At 40.9% G+C, this 8,525-nt stretch overlaps 1 long non-coding RNA gene across 1 annotated transcript; it reads right to left on the reverse strand.

Moving 5' to 3' along the window:
* Positions 1-7,025: 7,025 nt before the first annotated feature.
* LOC121842359 lies at positions 7,026-8,420 on the reverse strand. The gene is made up of 2 exons (XR_006081078.1): positions 7,788-8,420; positions 7,026-7,462 (listed from the first exon to the last, which is right to left on the reverse strand). It is a non-coding gene; the product is annotated as an uncharacterized LOC121842359 (long non-coding RNA).
* Positions 8,421-8,525: the final 105 nt, after the last annotated feature.

Raw genomic sequence — 8,525 nt, forward strand, 5'->3', positions numbered from 1 at the left:
CCATGTTTCTGTCGATATTATGGATATAATTTAGAATTTTTGTCTGCGTTGTTGTGACCGCTATTTCCGGTGGATTCCTAGGCATAACGCATCAAACTAATGGAGGTATTTGGGTATAAAAAATATCTTTATGGAACAAAAGGAACATTTGCTGTCTAACTGGGAGTCTCGTGAGTGAAAACATCTGAAGGTCATCAAAGGTAAACGATTAATTTGATTGCTTTTCTGATTTTTGTGACCAAGCTTCCCGATGCTAAGTGTACATAATGCTATGCTAGGCTATCGATAAACTTACACAAACACTTGTATTGCTTTCGCTGTAAAGCATAATATCAAAATCTGAGATGACAGGGTGATTAACAAAAGGCTAAGCTTTGTTTCGCTATATTTCACTTGTGATTTCATGAATATGAATATTTTCGAGTAATATTTTTTGACTGTTGCGCTATGCTATTCAGCGTTGCTGATGACAAATATACCGGATCCGGGATGGGTAGTTCTAAGAGTTAAGGTGTTGTTTACATCGGCTACCGGGAGTTGTTATCACATAGTGGTCCGGAATTCTGGTGCTCTTATGCATGCTTCAGTGTTGATTGCCTCGAACAGAGCATAAAAGGCATTTAGCTTGTCTGGTAGGCTCGCGTCAGTTTCCCTTTGTAGTCCGTAATACTTTTCGGTGTAGAGCCGGTGTAGTAGGATTCATTCTAAATCCTGTATGGACTCTTTGGCTGTTTGATGGTTCGTCTGAGGGCATAGCGAGATTTCTTATATACGTCCGGATTAGTGTCCCGGTTCTTGAAAGCAGCAGCTTTAGCCTTTAGCTTGATGCGGATGCTGCCTGTAATCCATGGCTTCTGGTTGGGATATGTAGGTATGGTCACTGTGGGGACAACGTCATCAATGTACTTATTGTTGAAGCCGGTGACTGATGTGGTGAACTCCTCAATGGCATTGGATGAATCCCGGAACATACCAGTCTGTGCTAGCAAAACAGTCCTGTAGAGTAGCTTCCGCGTCATCTGACTACTTCCGGATTGAGCGAGTCACTGGTACTTCCTGCTTTAGTTTTTGCTTGTAAGCAGGAATCAGGAGGATATAATTATGGTCAGATTTGCCAAATGGAGGATGAGGGAGACCTTCTATACGTCTCTGTGTGTGGAGTAGAGGTGGTCTAGAGTTTTTCTTTCCTCTGGTTGCACATGTGACACGCTGTTAGAAATGAGTTAAAACAGATTTAAGTTTGCCTGCCATAAAACCTCTAAGGGATAGGGACTAGTTCCCGCATGTCTGACGTTCCCAAAGTAAACTGCCTGTTACTCAGAAGGATATGCATATAATGGGTAGCATTTGATATAAAACACTTTGAAGTTTCTAAAACTGTTAAAATAATGTCTATGAGTATAACAGAATTGATATGGCAGGTGAAAATCCAAAGAAATCCAACCAATTATTTTCTTTTTGAGCTCCCAGGCTCTTTCAATGCAAAGCTATTGCTCATATGTATTTCCGTCTCCCAGATTGCAGTACCTATGGTTTCCACTAGATGTCAACAGTCTTTATACAAGGTTTCAGGCTTGTTTCTTGAAAAACGAGCAAGAACTTGGAGTTTTTCTGAATTGAGCTCCATAAGAAAAGTAGTTTTCAGCGCACGTGAATCAGGGCGTGCTCTGTGTTATTTTCCTTTCCTATTGAACATACTACTTTCCTTATGAAAAATTATAGTTTATTTACATTTTAGAGTACCTGAGGATTAATTAGAAACGTCATTTGACTTGTTTGGACGAAGTTAACCAGTAGATTTTTGGATTCCGTTGTCTGCATGTTGAACGAGTGGATTACTGAAATCAATGGCACCAACTAAACAGACTTTTTGGAATATAAAAGAAGGATTTTATCTAACTAAATGACCATTCACTGTGTAGCTGGGGCCCTTGGGATTGCAAACAGAGGAACATTTTAAAAAGTAAGTGATTTATTTGATCATTATTTGTAATTTTGTCACGCCTGTGCTGGTTGAAAAATATGTTGATGTGGGGCGCTGTCCTCAGATAATCGCATGGTATGCTTTCGCTGTAAAGCCTATTGTAAATCAGACAACGCAGTTCGATTAACAAGATTTTAAGCTTTTGAAGGAATGTTTAATATTAATATTACGATTTTATATTTGAATTGCGCGCCCTCCAATTTCACAGGATCTTGTCGACTTTGGTCCCGCTAGAGGGACACCTATCCCTAAGTTAAAGTCCCTGGCCACTAGAAGCGCCTCTTCTGGAAGAGCAGTTTCTTGTTTGTTTGTGGCCATGTACAGCTAGTAGAGTGTGGTCTTAGTACCAGAATCGGTTTATGGTGGTAAATAGATGCTATGAATAATCTTGGTAGATAGTGTGGTCTACAGATTATCATGAGGTTATTTCCTCAGGTGAGCAATACCTGAAGACTTCTTTAAAATTAGGCATCGCACACCAGCTTTTATTGACAAATAGACACACACTCCCACCACTCATTTTACCAGACGTAGCTTCTCTGTCCTGCCGATGCATGGAAACCCTGCAAGCTGTATATTGTCCGTGTCTTCGTTTAGCCACGACTCGGTGAAACATAAGGTATTACAGTTTTTAATATCCCGCTGGTAGGATAGTCTTGATCGTAGATCATCCATTTTGTTTTCCAATGATAACAAGTTGGCCAATAGAACGGATGGCAGTGGGGGTTTACTCACTCGCCTATGAATTCTCAGAAGTTTGCCCGAACTCCGCCCCCTTTTTCTCTGTCTTTTCTTCATGCAAATGAGAGGTTTTGGGCCCGTTCCCGAGAAAGCAGTATATCCTTCGCGTCGGACTCGTTAAAGAAAAATCTTTGTCTTGTTCGAGTAGAGTAATCGCTGTTCTGATGTCCAGAAGTCTTCGCTCATAAGAGACGGGACTAGCAACAAAATAAGTTTAAAAAAGAAGGTACAAACAAAGTGAAAAAACAACAAAATAGCACAGTTGGTTAGGAGCACAAAAAATGTCAACTTCCCCTCCGGCTACCTTGTTTAAATATTTAAATATTGAGATGCATTTGCATTTTGCAACTCAACAACATAGAAAGTAGAATATATTAAGCTGTTACAAATATGATGTATTTGTAACAGTAAAATTGAAATATCTCCTTGTCTTTCACAGTCTCCCTATCCACAACAGTGACAGATCTAAAGCCTGATGGAACAGTGACAGTCAGGTGGTGTCTATTCACTTTTGATGTAAAGTGTAACTCACACATCATTAGTGGTGTTACACTGAGCTGGTGGATGAGACAAGTACTGATCTGCAGGGAGACTCCAGATACCAGGTCACACAACGTTCTCCCTGTGACTTCACTCTGTGACAATCCAGAGGGAGGACAACAACAGGAAGTGGACACGTCAGCTGACTGAAGGAGGAAAAGTGACGTCCATTGACTTCACCTCCATTAAGGTGAGACAGATTCCCATAGACAGAGATGTATTGAGATTGGAGGAGAACTCTACTGAACCTACCATGATGGCACTAAGAATGCCATGACAAACACTCACAGTTACATTGTTACTATACTTTGTATTCAGTCACTGTTTTATGAAATTGGATGCTCAGTAAAATGATTCTTTATCATTTAAAAGCCACACATTCCAGCCTTCATCAGCAAGCTTCATACAGTACTTGGTGGTAGGACAGTATAAAACACACACACAGTAGTAGTATTCTGTGTCTTCTCCCCTAAACAGAAGGACACTCTGAAGCTGTGGGACTTTGGCTCGTATTAGAGTGTTTACTCCCGCCCTACACAGATTAAATCTCTACACGTTGGTACAGAACCCCAGAGTGCCTCGTAACGGACGGACACTACTCTCACAAGATGGACGTCTGGAGCGCCGGCTGTGTCTTCTACAATCAGGTAATGATTCATTATGTATTAATGGGGTAATAGTATCTCTTCCACTGTAGTACAGGTGTGTATTTGAGAGCTGTAGCCTCCAGTGTTGAGTCTTCAAGATCGTAAGGAACCAAACCAATCACATTATACTCTGACCGACGTACCAATGAGTTTCGCCACTAGGTGGTGCCATGTAGCTAGTTAAAGGGAAGTAGGATCCTCAATTTGTCCCTGTCCCTATTTGTTGGACACAGTGTAACTCATAGCAATAGCATGATTCATTATAGTTCTGTGGTGTCACCTCTATCCACCCTCTTGGTATGACCTCTGTATGACCCCCCCTCCTCTTCCTGCAGCCTCTGGCATCTCTGTTTCCACATCAAACCAGTTGTATTTTCAGAATATTCTCCAAGAATATAATTCATTTCGCTAGTTAAGCTCTGAATGTCAGCTACCCAACTTTATCAGGAGTTATCCTGAGCCTAGTTGAAATGTGTTTACACAGCGGGAAATGCAGAAATATATATATTTTTACTATAATCAGCTCGTCAAACATTGACGGATACAAACTTGAAACCACTGATCATGACATTTTAGCCCATGAGGTGAAACTTCTGTTCAGCAGATGTGAGTAACCTGATTGTCAATTCCATATTGTCCATTTTACTTTGACCTGTTCTGTTGTTAGGATATGTTATCTGTTAATAAGTCAGCTCATTTTTTACTTGATTGTGTGACATTTGGTTTAGGCTTTGTGATCAGAGAAACCTACATGATATAAAAAGTGTCCATCTCATTATATTGTCATACATTTAGTCTCCAGTCTGTAAGTTACAGAAAAGGCCACACTCTTTCTGCCATGTCCTATATCTGTTACATGATTTATGTTAGATTTATTTTAGCCTTTTTTTGTATTTTACCCAGCCTTTTTCTCCCCAATTAGATCTTGTCTCATCGCTGCAACTCCCCAACGGGCTCGGGAGAGGAGAAGGTGGAGTCATGCATCCTCCGATACATGACCGGCCTAACCACGCTCCTTAAAACTTCTTGATACTACCCATCCCGCATGCGGGAGCGTAATCATCGCCTCAAATGAATTAGCATAACGCAGCGGACATAAATATCCCTAGAAAATGTTCCTATTCATGAAAATCATAAATGAAATATATTGAGACACAGATTAGCCTTTTGTTAATCACACTGTCATCTCAGATTTTCAAAATATGCTTTACAGCCAACGCTAGACAAGCATTTGTGTAAGTTTATCATGGCATAATGCTATGCTAGGCTCTGCTAGCAGCAGGCAACATTTTCACGAAAATAAGAAAAGCAATCAAATTAAATAATTTACCTTTGAAGAACAAAGGATGTTTTCACTCAGGAGACTCCCGGTTAGATAGCAAATGTTCCTTTTTTCCAAAATATTATTTTTGTAGGCGAAATAGCTCCGTTTGTTCTTCACGTTTGGCTGAGAAATTGACCGTAAAATGCGGTCACTACAACGTCAAACTTTTTTCCAAATTAGCTCCATAATATCGACAGAAACATGGCAAACGTTGTTTAGAATCAATCCTCAAGGTGTTTTTCACATATCTATTCGATAAAGTATCCACCGGGACAATTGGTTTCTCATAAGAAGCGATTGGAACAATGGCTACTTCTGTACTTTACGCAAGATTTTCTGCGGGAGCCATCATGTGACCACTTGCTCAATGTGGTCCCTTTTGGCTATTCCTCAACAAAAATGGATAAAAAGACGTCACAATGCTGTAGACACCTTGGGGAATACGTAGAAAGCGTAAGCTCATTCGTAACCCATTCACAGCCATATAAGAAGTCATTGGCATGCAGGGCTTTCAAAATATGGGGCACTTCCTGTTTGGATTTTTATCTGGGTTTCGCCTGTAACATCAGTTCTGTTGCACTCACAGACAATATCTTTGCAGTTTTGGAAACGTCAGAGTGTTTTCTATCCAAAGCTGTAAATTATATGCATAGTCGAGCATCTTGTCGTGACAAAATATCCCGTTTATCCAAAAATGAAAACACTGCACCCTGGTTACAAAAGGTTAACACCCGCCAGTTAAGTCGGAAGCCAGACGCACCAATATCCCACAGGAAAAACTGTTCAACTGGCGACCGGGGTCAGATCCAGAAACCAGATCCTCCATCCCCTCTCTGGTCCTGTCAGGTCCCCCACTAACCCAGATCCTCCACCCCCTCTCTGGTTCTGTCAGGTCCCCCACTAAACCAGATCCTCCACCCTCTCTCTGGTCCTGTCAGGTCCCCCACTAAACCAGTTCCTCCATCTGCTCTCTGGTCCTGTCAGGTCCCCCACTAAACCATCCTCTCTTTGGTCCGGTCAGGTCACCACTAAACTAGACCCCATCCTCTCTCTGGTCCTGGCTGGTTCTCCTCCACTAAATCAGACCCCCATCCTCTCTCTGGTCCTGGCTGGTTCTCCTCCACTAACCAGACCTCCATCCTCTTCCTGGTCCTTTCAGGATCTCCACTTAACCAGATCCTCACTGTGACTGTAGGAGTGGTGTGGACACATGTTTAACTCGGTGAGGACACCTGTTTAACTTGGTGTGGACACCTGTTTAACTTGGTGTGGGCACCTGTTTAAGTTGGTGTGGACACCGGTTTCACTTGGTGTGGACACCTGTTTAAGTTGGTGTGGACACCTGTTTAAGTTGGTGAGGACACCTGTTTTACTTGGTGTGGACACCTGTTTTACTTGGTGTGGACACCTGTTTAGCATAGCGTGCTACAGACTCCAGATGCTTGGATTACAGGCAGCACCACTACGCCTGGCAAGAAACTCTGCTGCAGGTAAAGGTGATAAATGGAGTAGTCTGTAACATTATTTAGAAGGAAGGCTGTAGGCTAAAGTAATTTGGAATGTCAACGGGAAGAACTGGTGGCTATGGTAAGCTAGGCCTTCAAGTGCTTCAAATTCTTTATTTTGTCATAGAAATTCTGAATAGGCTTTCAGAAAAAGGACAGACAAATCTATCTTTGCTGCTGACTAGAAGAAGGTTGTAAATTAAATAGGGACAATGCATTCATGCTTTACCGTACATTGTGGAAGCGTAGCCTGAAAACACCTGTAAGTGACAAGTTGGAAGTACTGTATTTTTATTAGTTTATTTAAAAACAGTTTTAGTAATTAATATAAATTTTAGAAGAAGAATTGTGCTCATTTTAAGTCTGCTTAGGACACAACTTATTAATGAAACAAAACCAAGGAATTTCTCCATGCTGACGTCATTCACAATGGACAGCAAAAATGTAAAACATCAACGAAGGTTTGCTGATATTTGAATCCATACTACATAAAGGTTTTTAAAAAGATACTAAAATAAGAGAACACAACTACAAATTAATACATCTTCCACACTATGCACTAAAATAGATGAACATCAGCTTTAAAAACATGTATAATGTCCTCTGTTACTGAATCAATAAAGCTACAGACAGTTTGAAAGTCTTAGTCCAGCACAGGGAGAAGAGTGAGGAACAAGGGGTCATTCCTCCAGGACATGAATCTCAATACCAGAGGCTTCGTCTATACAGAGAACAAAACAACACATCAGACAACATGTCTCACCATTCATTCTATAGCAGACCATAAAGATGAACTAGTTAATAGGGGATTAGATGGACAAGATGACTATGTCAAAGGACTATTTATGACCTGATTCCATTTCAGTTCACACATCTGAAGATCAGAATATGTGAATGTAATGTGTTGTTTGCTCCATGTGTTCTATGGATTGATGGAACCATTCATAATGTTTAGGTCTATACAGTCCTTTCAGATCTGTGAACTCTGATGATGTGGGAGGAGTTAGGAACATAAATGGAACTGGACCAATGCCTGTGACTCTCACCTGCTTGTGGGGGCAGAGCCTTGGGTGGGCGGATCCTCCTTGTGTGAATAGTGACGATGGCAGCCATGATGGTCAGTGTCACAAAGAGCATGATGCGACTGATGGGCAACTTAACAGCATTACTGGTACCTGAACAATGAGACAGACAGGGATTAAACACAGTCAATCATTTAGATTGATTTACATGAAAGTAACGTTTGTATCACACAACGATCAATAGAGGATGTTGAGGACCAATATCAATCAGCCAAACACCGCTACAACTTCTCCTCTGTCTGAACACCAACAATCTAGCTGAGTGTTTTAATTTGTGTGTAATGGATTATGATTGTTCACACCATCCACTAAATAATTGAAAGGTTATATAACACCTTAAACCTGGAGTATTGGTATTTGGCTTCACAGAGAAGCAGAAATTCATACAGGAAGAGAGAAGGGTGAACGGCACAACAGCCAAGTAGAAGAGGCTGTACTTCCTGGATAGTAGTGTCGTGGACAGACATCTTTGAATAGTGTATATACAGTTTATTATATCTACATCACATTCAACTTGTAAAAAGACCATGGAATTAGCCTATTTGTTACGGTTTTCTTCCGTCAAAGGAGAGTCGGACCAAAATGCAGCGTGGTAAGTTAGATACATATTTAATAACGAAGAAAAAAATGAACAATACAAAAACAACAAACGGAACGTGAAAACCTATACAGCCTATCTGGTGACAACTAACACAAAGACAG

This window comes from Oncorhynchus tshawytscha, unplaced genomic scaffold (genome assembly GCF_018296145.1).
Source record: "Oncorhynchus tshawytscha isolate Ot180627B unplaced genomic scaffold, Otsh_v2.0 Un_contig_13982_pilon_pilon, whole genome shotgun sequence".
Classification (NCBI taxonomy): Eukaryota; Metazoa; Chordata; class Actinopteri; order Salmoniformes; family Salmonidae; genus Oncorhynchus; species Oncorhynchus tshawytscha.